Source organism: Pteropus vampyrus, unplaced genomic scaffold (genome assembly GCF_000151845.1).
Source record: "Pteropus vampyrus isolate Shadow unplaced genomic scaffold, Pvam_2.0 Scaffold10, whole genome shotgun sequence".
NCBI lineage: Eukaryota > Metazoa > Chordata > Mammalia > Chiroptera > Pteropodidae > Pteropus > Pteropus vampyrus.
Genome location: NW_011888791.1, coordinates 309833 through 319559, shown reverse-complemented (window position 1 = coordinate 319559; position 9727 = coordinate 309833). Strand labels below are relative to the sequence as shown.

Sequence of the window (9727 nt, the reverse complement as noted above, 5' to 3'; positions counted from 1 at the left end):
TCTGCTCACTCTCTCAGCATCTCTTTGTCCAGAATATCCATGTTATATATATATATATATATATATATATATATATATATATATATATATATATATACGCACGCAACCCATCAATCATTTAGTAGCTTTCTAGGTTATCAGATGGACTGTTCTGGTATCACAATGCTCATGTTCAAGAAACCCGTTTAACTTAATAACGGCCCCAAAGTGCAAGAATAGTGGTGCTGGCAATTCGAATATGCCGAAGAGAAGCCTTAAAGTGCTTTCTTTAAGTGAAAAGGTGGAAGTTCTCAACTTAAGGGGAAAAAATCATATGCCGAGGTTGTAAAAATCTACAGTATGAATATTCTATCCATGACATTGTCTAAATTATAAATTAAATTTTATTGCAGATATGTACATATAAGGAAAAACAGTATATATTGGGGTCAGTACCAGTCCACAGTTTCAGGAATCCACTGAGGGTCTTGAAATATAACCCTCGAAGATGAGAGACGACTGTACCAGATGAGAGAGATCTTCCCTTTTCTTTTGAGGTCCCTCTCAACCAGCTCTTTGCCCTACTTATAATGGTTTTGACAATGAGTGCGTGCAAATAACTATACTGCTAGTTTCATTAAAATGATCTTCTTAATACTAAACCCATGCTTTTCTTCCCTGTGCTCTAAGCTATTGTTCTTTGATACAGCCCATCCATCTTTGGAGACTGCCTAATTCCCTTACTTCATTTACACTGATACCTTGAAGGTATTAAAATAGATAATCACATCCCCCTAGTGCTCCCTTTCCCTAAATTTAGCTTCTCAGGCTTTTCTCTTAAGTCTTAGGCTATCATCAATGTAGAATTATCTGCATCTTTTCCTAAATGTGGTTGGAAAGTGTTCATGATTATTTGGAGTTCAACAGTAGGGAGAAAACAATTATACTGTTAATAGTACCACACTTCTGATATGTGATCATTGTTATTTGTCTAAAGGTAATTCAATGACAGTTCACTGCAAGTTATTTGAAACCTCTTTACAGTTGCTCTTTTCCAGGTAGCAGTTTCCTGGTTTGCCTTAAGGACATTTATTTCATCCTCTTTAGTGAATGATTTGAAATTCCGCATTAACAAATATAATTTCAATGCTGGAACTGTTATGCTATTTTTTCCCAGTTGCTCCACAATGGTTTCCAACCTGCTAAACTTGTAGAATCAAAAACTTATGAGTAAAATTTAACATATCCCATCAATCAAAAAAATCTTAATTACATTTAGCATATTCTTTCAACCTGTGGATTGAAAAGTATTTCACAGATAGCGGCCAACACAGGATATCTTGTTGCCTTTTTGTCCTCTAAGAAGCAACATCTAAAAGTAAGAAAATAACCTTCTCTAGGATTTTAAACATGAAAGGCAAATGATTCCTCCGTGATGGTTCTACTTTCCCTCTCTTCCCCTTCCCTTGGCCAGTGTTCAAGTCATTCTGTACTCACCAGAAATGTGCCTCAGACAACAGCATCAGAGTAATAAGCACTCAGCTCAGAAAAAATAGCGTGCTCCCAGCCCCTGTATGCAACCAATAACTCAAAGGCAGGGGGCTAAGGAATAAGGAACATATGTCCTAACATGAAAGGACAACAGAACTTATTGGAAAACTTCTGTTTTGATTATGAAATTCAAATTACTGTAGCTTCCTCTTTTTTCCAAGTTCAAATAGGGTAAAAAAAAAAAAGTCAATGTAACTAATAGCCAAGGTATTAATTCAATAATGCTATATTTTCTTTACTAATAATGACTAGTAACAGTACATGTTGATATTGCTGATAAATGCCTCATGAAAATCCTTATTGTTTACAAAAATCATCAGATTGTTTCAGATTACATGGCAGATAAAAAATAAAGCAAAAAAGCAAAACTACTCAATACTTGAAAATGCTGTTTCTCAAACATGAGTCTCATAGCCAATAAATTATGAAATCAATTTAGAAGGTCACAACAGTTTTCTTTAAATACACTACAGAGTAAGGATAGATACTGTTTGACAAAGCATTACATATTTCTGCATAGACTTAGTCACAAATAAAATCTATCTCTCTATCTGGGTCACAAACAAAAGTTTGAAAGCCTTTTTTCTAAAGAGCTTTTATATTTTTAAAGTCATTTCAACATGATTACGTATGAAACAAATTATTTCTATTTTACTAATATTAGCTAATCTCTAATATATTTCAGCACCTAGAAAATTTTACTTCGTAATGTTAACTTTTCAAATTTTTAAATTAACAAGCAGCAAGGATGTGGCTGATAACAGATAATGATTATATGGGAGTTTATTACATTATTCATTCTACTTTTTATGTTTGAAATTATAACAAAAATGTAAAAGAAAAAAGAAAACAAGGAAATAAACCTACCTGATACAAATAAATATAATGAATAAATATATAAATTGAGACTGACACATCGTTTCTAAGGAATACCAATCTAGGAACTTTCTCAGATTTAATTCAGATAACACTTGTGTTGCCTTGTTCAACTATAATGGTCAGGTTTAGAAGTCAAAAAAATATATAAGGGACAAGAGAAACTAAGGCATAAATAGAAAACAAACCTCAAAATATAAAATAAAAATACAATTAGTTAAGTGTGCTTCACTGTGTCTTCATTGCCTCTTCAATAGTCAACTACTTCTCAACCAACAGAGAGAACAAAATACCTACCTACCTGGCAGTGATTTTCATTTAATTGTTTAATTCATCTGACAATTTTTCTGGCAAGTTTAATATGAGACCTCTATAACAGATACCATTCTACCTTCCTTGAAACAAGAACTACAAATGTAGTCTGAAGCAGATTTACAGCTAGTTGTATTTCAAAACAGTGCAAACTTCAAAGTCAGCTTTCCTTATTTCCAAAACGTAAATTTCTAAAAACTTATTAAAACAAAGTATTCTCTCTCTAGGCCCTTTACCCATCAGAGGCAGTACCTAAGCTGTAAGATCAATAGAGTTCTGCGATTTTAGAATTGGAAGGGAATTTAGACATCATCTAGTCGAGTGGTTTTCATATACTATCAGGAAGAAAAGAAGAATCAGTGTTATAATTTATAAATGCAAGCACACTCTTACCTTTTTTTAATGTATCTTACTGTATATGGAACATTTTGCCCTGTATTCTGTCAGAAAGGACTTGACATTTTGTCTTGTATTTTATATTTAATCATTTTTAGAATGTGAATATACATTTGGATATGATTAAAACTATTGCCACAATCTGTAATTTGTTTTCTAATAATAGAACCTTATATAATATATAGAACCCTAATACTTTCAAAGTGATTTCACATCATCTCATAATTCATAGTTTAATCAATCTGAAGCAATATTTGGGTGTAACAAGATAAAACGAAGTGAAGCAAAGCATATCCAAAGTGATATACTACTGGAAAATACCATAAAGTGTACCATAAGGTTCTAGTAACTAAGATCACTTGGAAAAACTAGTCTTAAAACATTCCATGATTATTTTCAGAAATGCAAAAGAATACCATTCAGTAGTTTTTAGAACAAGGAACTTAACACAAGATGTTTCCATCAAAGTCTGCTTTAATGAAAAAATAAGACTGAGTTGTTGTTTTTTTTAATTTGAAACATTAACAAAAACAAGAAACAAAACAAAAAACTAGAGAGTGCCTGAGGAACATTAACTATGTCTCCCACTAATCTTCTGTACGCAAATAAATGTAGATACTTAGGAAATTCTTTAAATATTCAATAAACTCCATTTCCATACAGAGCTCTGAGCAGTCAAGTAAAAATAACTTCAATCTAATTAGGTTTGATTAATAAATGTATACTTCGTATAAATGTAAAATCAAACAAAAAAGGCCTACTTTCGATTTTAGATAACAATTTTGAATAAACTCTTGAGAAACAGAAGTATTTTACTTACGTATTCAATTTTTTAAATTTAGACATCAACTCCACTGGAATAATGTTTTTACACTGGATCACAAAAGTATTTCACTTTAAATTCAGTGAGAAGTTTATGACTATAATCAACTAATTTTACTGAAGAGTTTTCCTGCCTCCCTAAAACTATTTCGTTGGTAAGGACCAACTAAAATTGGGAATTCTGAAAGAAAAATGCACAAAAACCTCACAAATTTTAAAAGCATTTATCTAAGGTGCTTAAAATTAAACTCCATACCATCAATGGCATTTTTATAAATTCATGTAAAATGATGTTTTGTTTAAAGAAGCACAGTGAAAGCCAAGCCAATTGTTCACACAATGGTGATTTTGCACTATTATTTTAATTTTGATATGTGAATGTACTTGAAAGATCTCTATTTACTCTTTCTGATAGATTCTATTTTTCCAGATGCTCCTCATTTTTGCTTCCTGCTTTTCTCTTTGTACTACTGTAGACTTTCTTCTTTTTCCTTTTCTCTTACAACTTCATTCTCTATTTCTGATGCTGTCCAGATTGTGTTCTCACTGTAAATAGAATGCATCAGAAAATTTTTCACAGAATTTACTTCTGCTAAAATGTCTTTGCATAACTTTATTCAAATTTTTATTGAACATCTGTGTGATATTTAATATAGTCATTCATTGTTTTTCTACACATTTCATTTGTATAGATATTAGCATCTTATCTCCTTTCCAAATTCTTGTTAAAAAAACTTTTACATACATCTGGCAAAGTTTCAGATTTTACATATGAAACATCTTATTTTGAAAAAGTACCTCAAACTAAATAAATTTATATTTAGTAAAAAATAAAGACAATAGGATAACATTTTGCTTTTTATTAATATATAAAGGTATACTCCACAAGAGAAAATATTTCACATAAAAACTGAATTAATGAGAAAAATAAAGGAATTCTTTCAAGACCAAATAGTCCAATTTCTCATGGAGATTTGTATAACTCAGACAAAGTAAGGCCTGTAATGAACCTCAATCCTAATTTATGGCAAATGTTTGGACTGTGGAGTACATTTATATTTAAGGGCTTTTATTTCCTTTTGTTGTTTTAAACCTTGGTACATTAACAGGTTAAGCTATATTATGTCTGGCAACATAAAATCCCATCTGCATCTCTTTCTAATTTGGCTCCAGTAACCTTGAAAAACAAAGACTAAGAGCCCAGCAACAGGTCCTGATGTAGTAACACGGCCTTTCTACTCCAGAGCCCTGAAAAGTTTCTCATGCCTGGGTGCTCCATTATGTCAGTAGTGATACTCTGGTCAGTTGCCTGAGAGACTGGAGGCTTATGATCTTCTCAGAAAATGCTTTATTCCAAGGCAAACTATTTCTTCATTTAAATTTTTATTTGGGTTAATTATGTTAAGATCTCTTGCATGACATTTGGCATGTCATTTGTGCACAGCTGCCATAGATAACATGTCTTCTGTTACTCATTTCACTTCACCCAAAGAGGAAATGCACAATAGCAAATACACATCTAAAAATGTACTCAAGGAGAGAAAACTGCCAAACCACTGAAGCAAACAGCACCTGACAGAAAAGAAAAAAACGTGTGTATTATCTAATGCAAATACTGACATTGTTAAAAACACAATGCTCACAGCTATCTAGTATCACCCAAGCAAAATGGTTTCTTAAAATTTAGCTCATTAATAATAAAATTGATTAGACTTTTCTTTTTCTCCCACTAAACTGTGTTTATTATCCAACTTTATATTTTCAATATTACATTTTTACACTTCACTCCACATTCATTCATCAGCTAACATCTTCGACACTCCCACTGTGTGCCAGGCACTACATTCTATTTCTATTAACAACTAAGGGATTCTATGAAGAAATATTTAGTTCACTGAAAGAAAAAGAAAGCCATGAAATCTCCCAGACAATGAAATGGACATACAAACTTTCTTGCCAAATCTGAAACTGCAGCACTGCTGGTCACTTTTCTTAAAAAGTTACATGTGCAAAAGTGCAAATCTCTCTGTTCAGAGCCTTCAAATGAAGTTAACTTCATTCAAGATAATAGTGAGTTAGCATTAACAATTAAATGTTCAATATATATATATGAAGAAAATAAGTAATTAATAATGCTACTTTTTACATACAGTAATATAGCATGTTACAGTACAGTAACATGTTACCTATAATAAAAATGGACTCTGAACTGAGACTCACTATATGCCAGGCAGAAATCTAAGTGCTTTATGGCCATTATCTCATTTAATCCTCGCATCATCCCCTAGAGATTGACATTATTATAAACCCCATTTTACAGATGATAAAACTGAGGCTTGGAAATACTAAGCACCTTACTTATTCAAGTTCACTTAGCTACAGAGAGCTGGGACTCAAACCCAGGTCTATCAGGATCCCACGTCTGTGCTCTTGACTACCATAAAGTACCGCTTGGCTTATACTTGTTCAATTTAATTCTAGTCTAAAGCTTTTGAATGTCTTAGCATTTTAGGAAAAGTTTCTTCCTTTAAAATGAACTACATTTTTCACGATACATTCAAAAATCAACACTTTACATAAGGATTTTACTGGAAACTGTGGTCCTTCAAGTTTAAATATTTGGATGAGAAACAAAATCTATCTGAATGAAAGTCTTGATAACAGGTCACAGAACTGGAAGAGATCTTGAGGGTCATCTAGTCCAAATTCTTCATTTTAGGAATAATGAAATAGAGACCTTTTGAAAAACATCTACACTCAATTTATACTACCACATACCCAATCCAGAAACATGTAGGTTTTGGTGTTTTTTTAAGTCATCATTTTGAAATCTAACATTTCTAACATTTCAATATCATACAGAGAGCATGGTATCCATTTCTGAAGCACTGTAAGAAAATGCAAACTCCATGACACAAGGTCAGACTACTATAAGGCTATTACCAATTGAAAGTTTGAATCTTATTATGTTATAGGAAGCTATAAAAAAGCATCCTTATCTATGTGTACTCAAATTCAAATGATAACCGTTTCTTCCTTGAATTAAATTTACATTCATTTAGGTCAACAACAAGCTCAGCTTCACTTCACCGGTCATGTCATGTGACTGAATTCAAGCTCATTTCAAGGAAAAGGCTGAACTATGCTGTATTTGGAACACATATCACTGAAAACAACCAGATGAGTCTTTGAAGGCCTATCCAAAAAACTTGCTTTAGTTGCTAAGAAACTACAATTTCACTGTATTATCAATCACTGAAAGATGCTATGCCAGCAGAGAGATTAGTGTTAAGATCAAGAACCTCTCACCTATGGTGCCAAATGAAACCATGCTATTTCCACAAATCGAATAGCTGAAATTAGTATTAGGCTTAAGTCATATTGTCAAAACAGACTGTTGGTTAATTGGTTAAGACAAATCAATCTAGCTCTACCCTGCCTTCCACAGTGGCCTATGCTTTGGAGGAAAACAGGAAAAATACACAATATACTTCACATACATTAAATGCTAGAGACAGAAAAATGTTTCCTTTCTGACCCTTACAGTGATAATTCAAGGCCATGAAGCACACACAGGATTTGATTGGTACAATTTGGTATAACAAACATATATTTAACTGATGGTGCTTTTTCGATCCTTTATTGATATATTTTCACTGTAATCGTCAGCAATTTAAGCATGGATTCGCCTAAGAATGCTTAACTCCATTAGCTCTATCACTGACTTTTTTTAAAATGAAAGTCATTTAAAATTTCAGATATTCCAACAGGAGTAATTTCAAATTGTTCTAGCATAACAACAAAGAAACACTGAAGTAGCAAAAATACTTCATAGTTCACTCTCTAGTACTGACTTCTTATAAATTCTTTACTATAAAAATATTTTTTAAATCTCTTAAAGGCTGTTTCCACAAGAGCAGAAACTAATTCATACTTTTAGTCTCACCTATGAAAGATCAATTCAGCAGTTGAACCGTAACAAATGCCTTCAACAATCAGAATCTTTTCGTCTAGATCAGATACCCCATCACCATGATTCCCCACCACTTCTCCACCTTCTCTAAAGAGCCTGAATTCAAAACCTAAGTCTCTCGTTTTCACTGAACACTGCACGCATCCCAGGCAGGGATTACTTGTATGTTCCTCAGAAATAATGTCTCTTTTGTCTTGAAACTTTTAGATCTTAAAAACCCATTTTCTCCAGTCACTGTCCTCAATCCCATCACTGCAGTTCCAGCTATGTGTCCCTGCCTTCCCAAAGGCCCAACCAATATCATACAGCGCTCGCCACAACTCAGCTCTTTCCTTCCCGAATATATCTTTCACACTGCAAACAACGTTAAGACCCCGGCTTCCCGCATTTCACTCCCTTCGTTTATTTTGTCTTCCCCCACCTCCATCTCTACTTCCAGGCACCCTTCTTTCTCTAATAAATATTACCCCTACCTCAGTTTCAACCCTTTCTCCCCATCCCTCTGCTCATTTTTCCTCTCCTTATTTAGAAACTCCCTTTTGCTCTCCCAACCACTACCCTAGAATGCCCAACACTCCACCCTCCTCTTCAAACCCAGCCCTCTTCCCCCCCCCACCCCGCCCATGTCGTTTAGAGCCACTGCTGCTTCCCTTTCCAGATCCCCAACTGCAGTCAACCCACTACCTTAGCTTTCCACCCACCTTCCGTCTACCTCTATATCCAAGGTTCTCTGATTCTTCACCCCCTTCTTAGGGCTCCAGTACTCTTGCTCTTGCTCAGTTTTCTCCAGGACTCCTTTACCCACAACGTGTCCTCTATATTTTAAGGATGTCATCAGTCCTACAGGGCCCCAGTAGAATCCTAGACGACCCCTATGCCCGGGACCCTGACAACACCACTTCCCGTCGCCTTAAACACAAACGCCGGTCTCCTGCTGTCTTAATAGCTGCGCCCCTTCCTCATCCGCCCCCGCTACTCCAGCTCCTCACGTCGGCTTCCTGAGTGTCCCCGACTCGGAGCGACGAGCCCCACGATGTGGCGCCTCTAAGTCAGCAATACACCTCAGGCTCTTATCTGACGCCCCCACCTCTCACACTGGCGAATCCCGTTCTCACACCCGCGCCTCCAACTCCGACCCGCTTCTCCTCGCTTTAGGTCCGCAGTCCCTCAGACTACCCACCAGCTCCCTTCCCCTTACTCTCGCACCTCCTCAGGCCCCGGACGGCCGCCGGCGTTCCACAGCCCCCGCCCGACCCGCCCCCGGCGCCCCGCTTACCGTTCTGAGCCGCGCCTGGCCCTGGGAGAAGGGAGCCAGAGACCAGCAACAGCGAGAGGGCCAGGGCGCTGGGGAGAGACGAGCCCGACATCCTCCCAGTAGAAGAATGAACAGCAAATGGGCCAGGGCCGGAGCCGGGGCCGGGGAAGGGAGGGGAGGGAGGGAGGGGGCGGGCGAGCGCGCGAGGGAGTGAGCGAGGGAGGCAGCGGTGGCTTAGCGCCGTCCTTCTCCGTCCTCCTCCTACCGCCGCAACACCCAAGCCTCGCGAGACCTTAGCTCCTGGTCGTGGGCGGCTGAAGAGTGATGGTGGCAAGGCTCGCGAGAAGAAGCGACCTCAACAGATGCTCCCGCCCCTTGGACTTCGAGTCCCCGCCCCTGCAGAAACTGATTGGCCAGGCTCTAGGTAGGTCACGTGCCTTGGGCGCTTCTGCCCACGTGACGGAGCGAGGTTAGGGAGCGTCCCTCCAGCTCTCTTGGCCTGGGGGAAGTGCGAAGTCTGCTTTCGCTAATCCCTTTGTGAACTGGAGCTCGCCTAAATAAGA

The 9727-nt window shown here is 36.8% G+C and overlaps 1 long non-coding RNA gene across 1 annotated transcript; it reads right to left on the bottom strand.

Annotated features, from left to right (window-relative positions):
- Positions 1–4261: 4261 nt before the first annotated feature.
- Positions 4262–9510, bottom strand: LOC111730506. The gene is made up of 3 exons (XR_002776720.1): positions 9186–9510; positions 8611–8724; positions 4262–5508 (listed from the first exon to the last, which is right to left on the bottom strand). It is a non-coding gene; the product is annotated as an uncharacterized LOC111730506 (long non-coding RNA).
- Between the last annotated feature and the right edge of the window lie 217 nt (positions 9511–9727).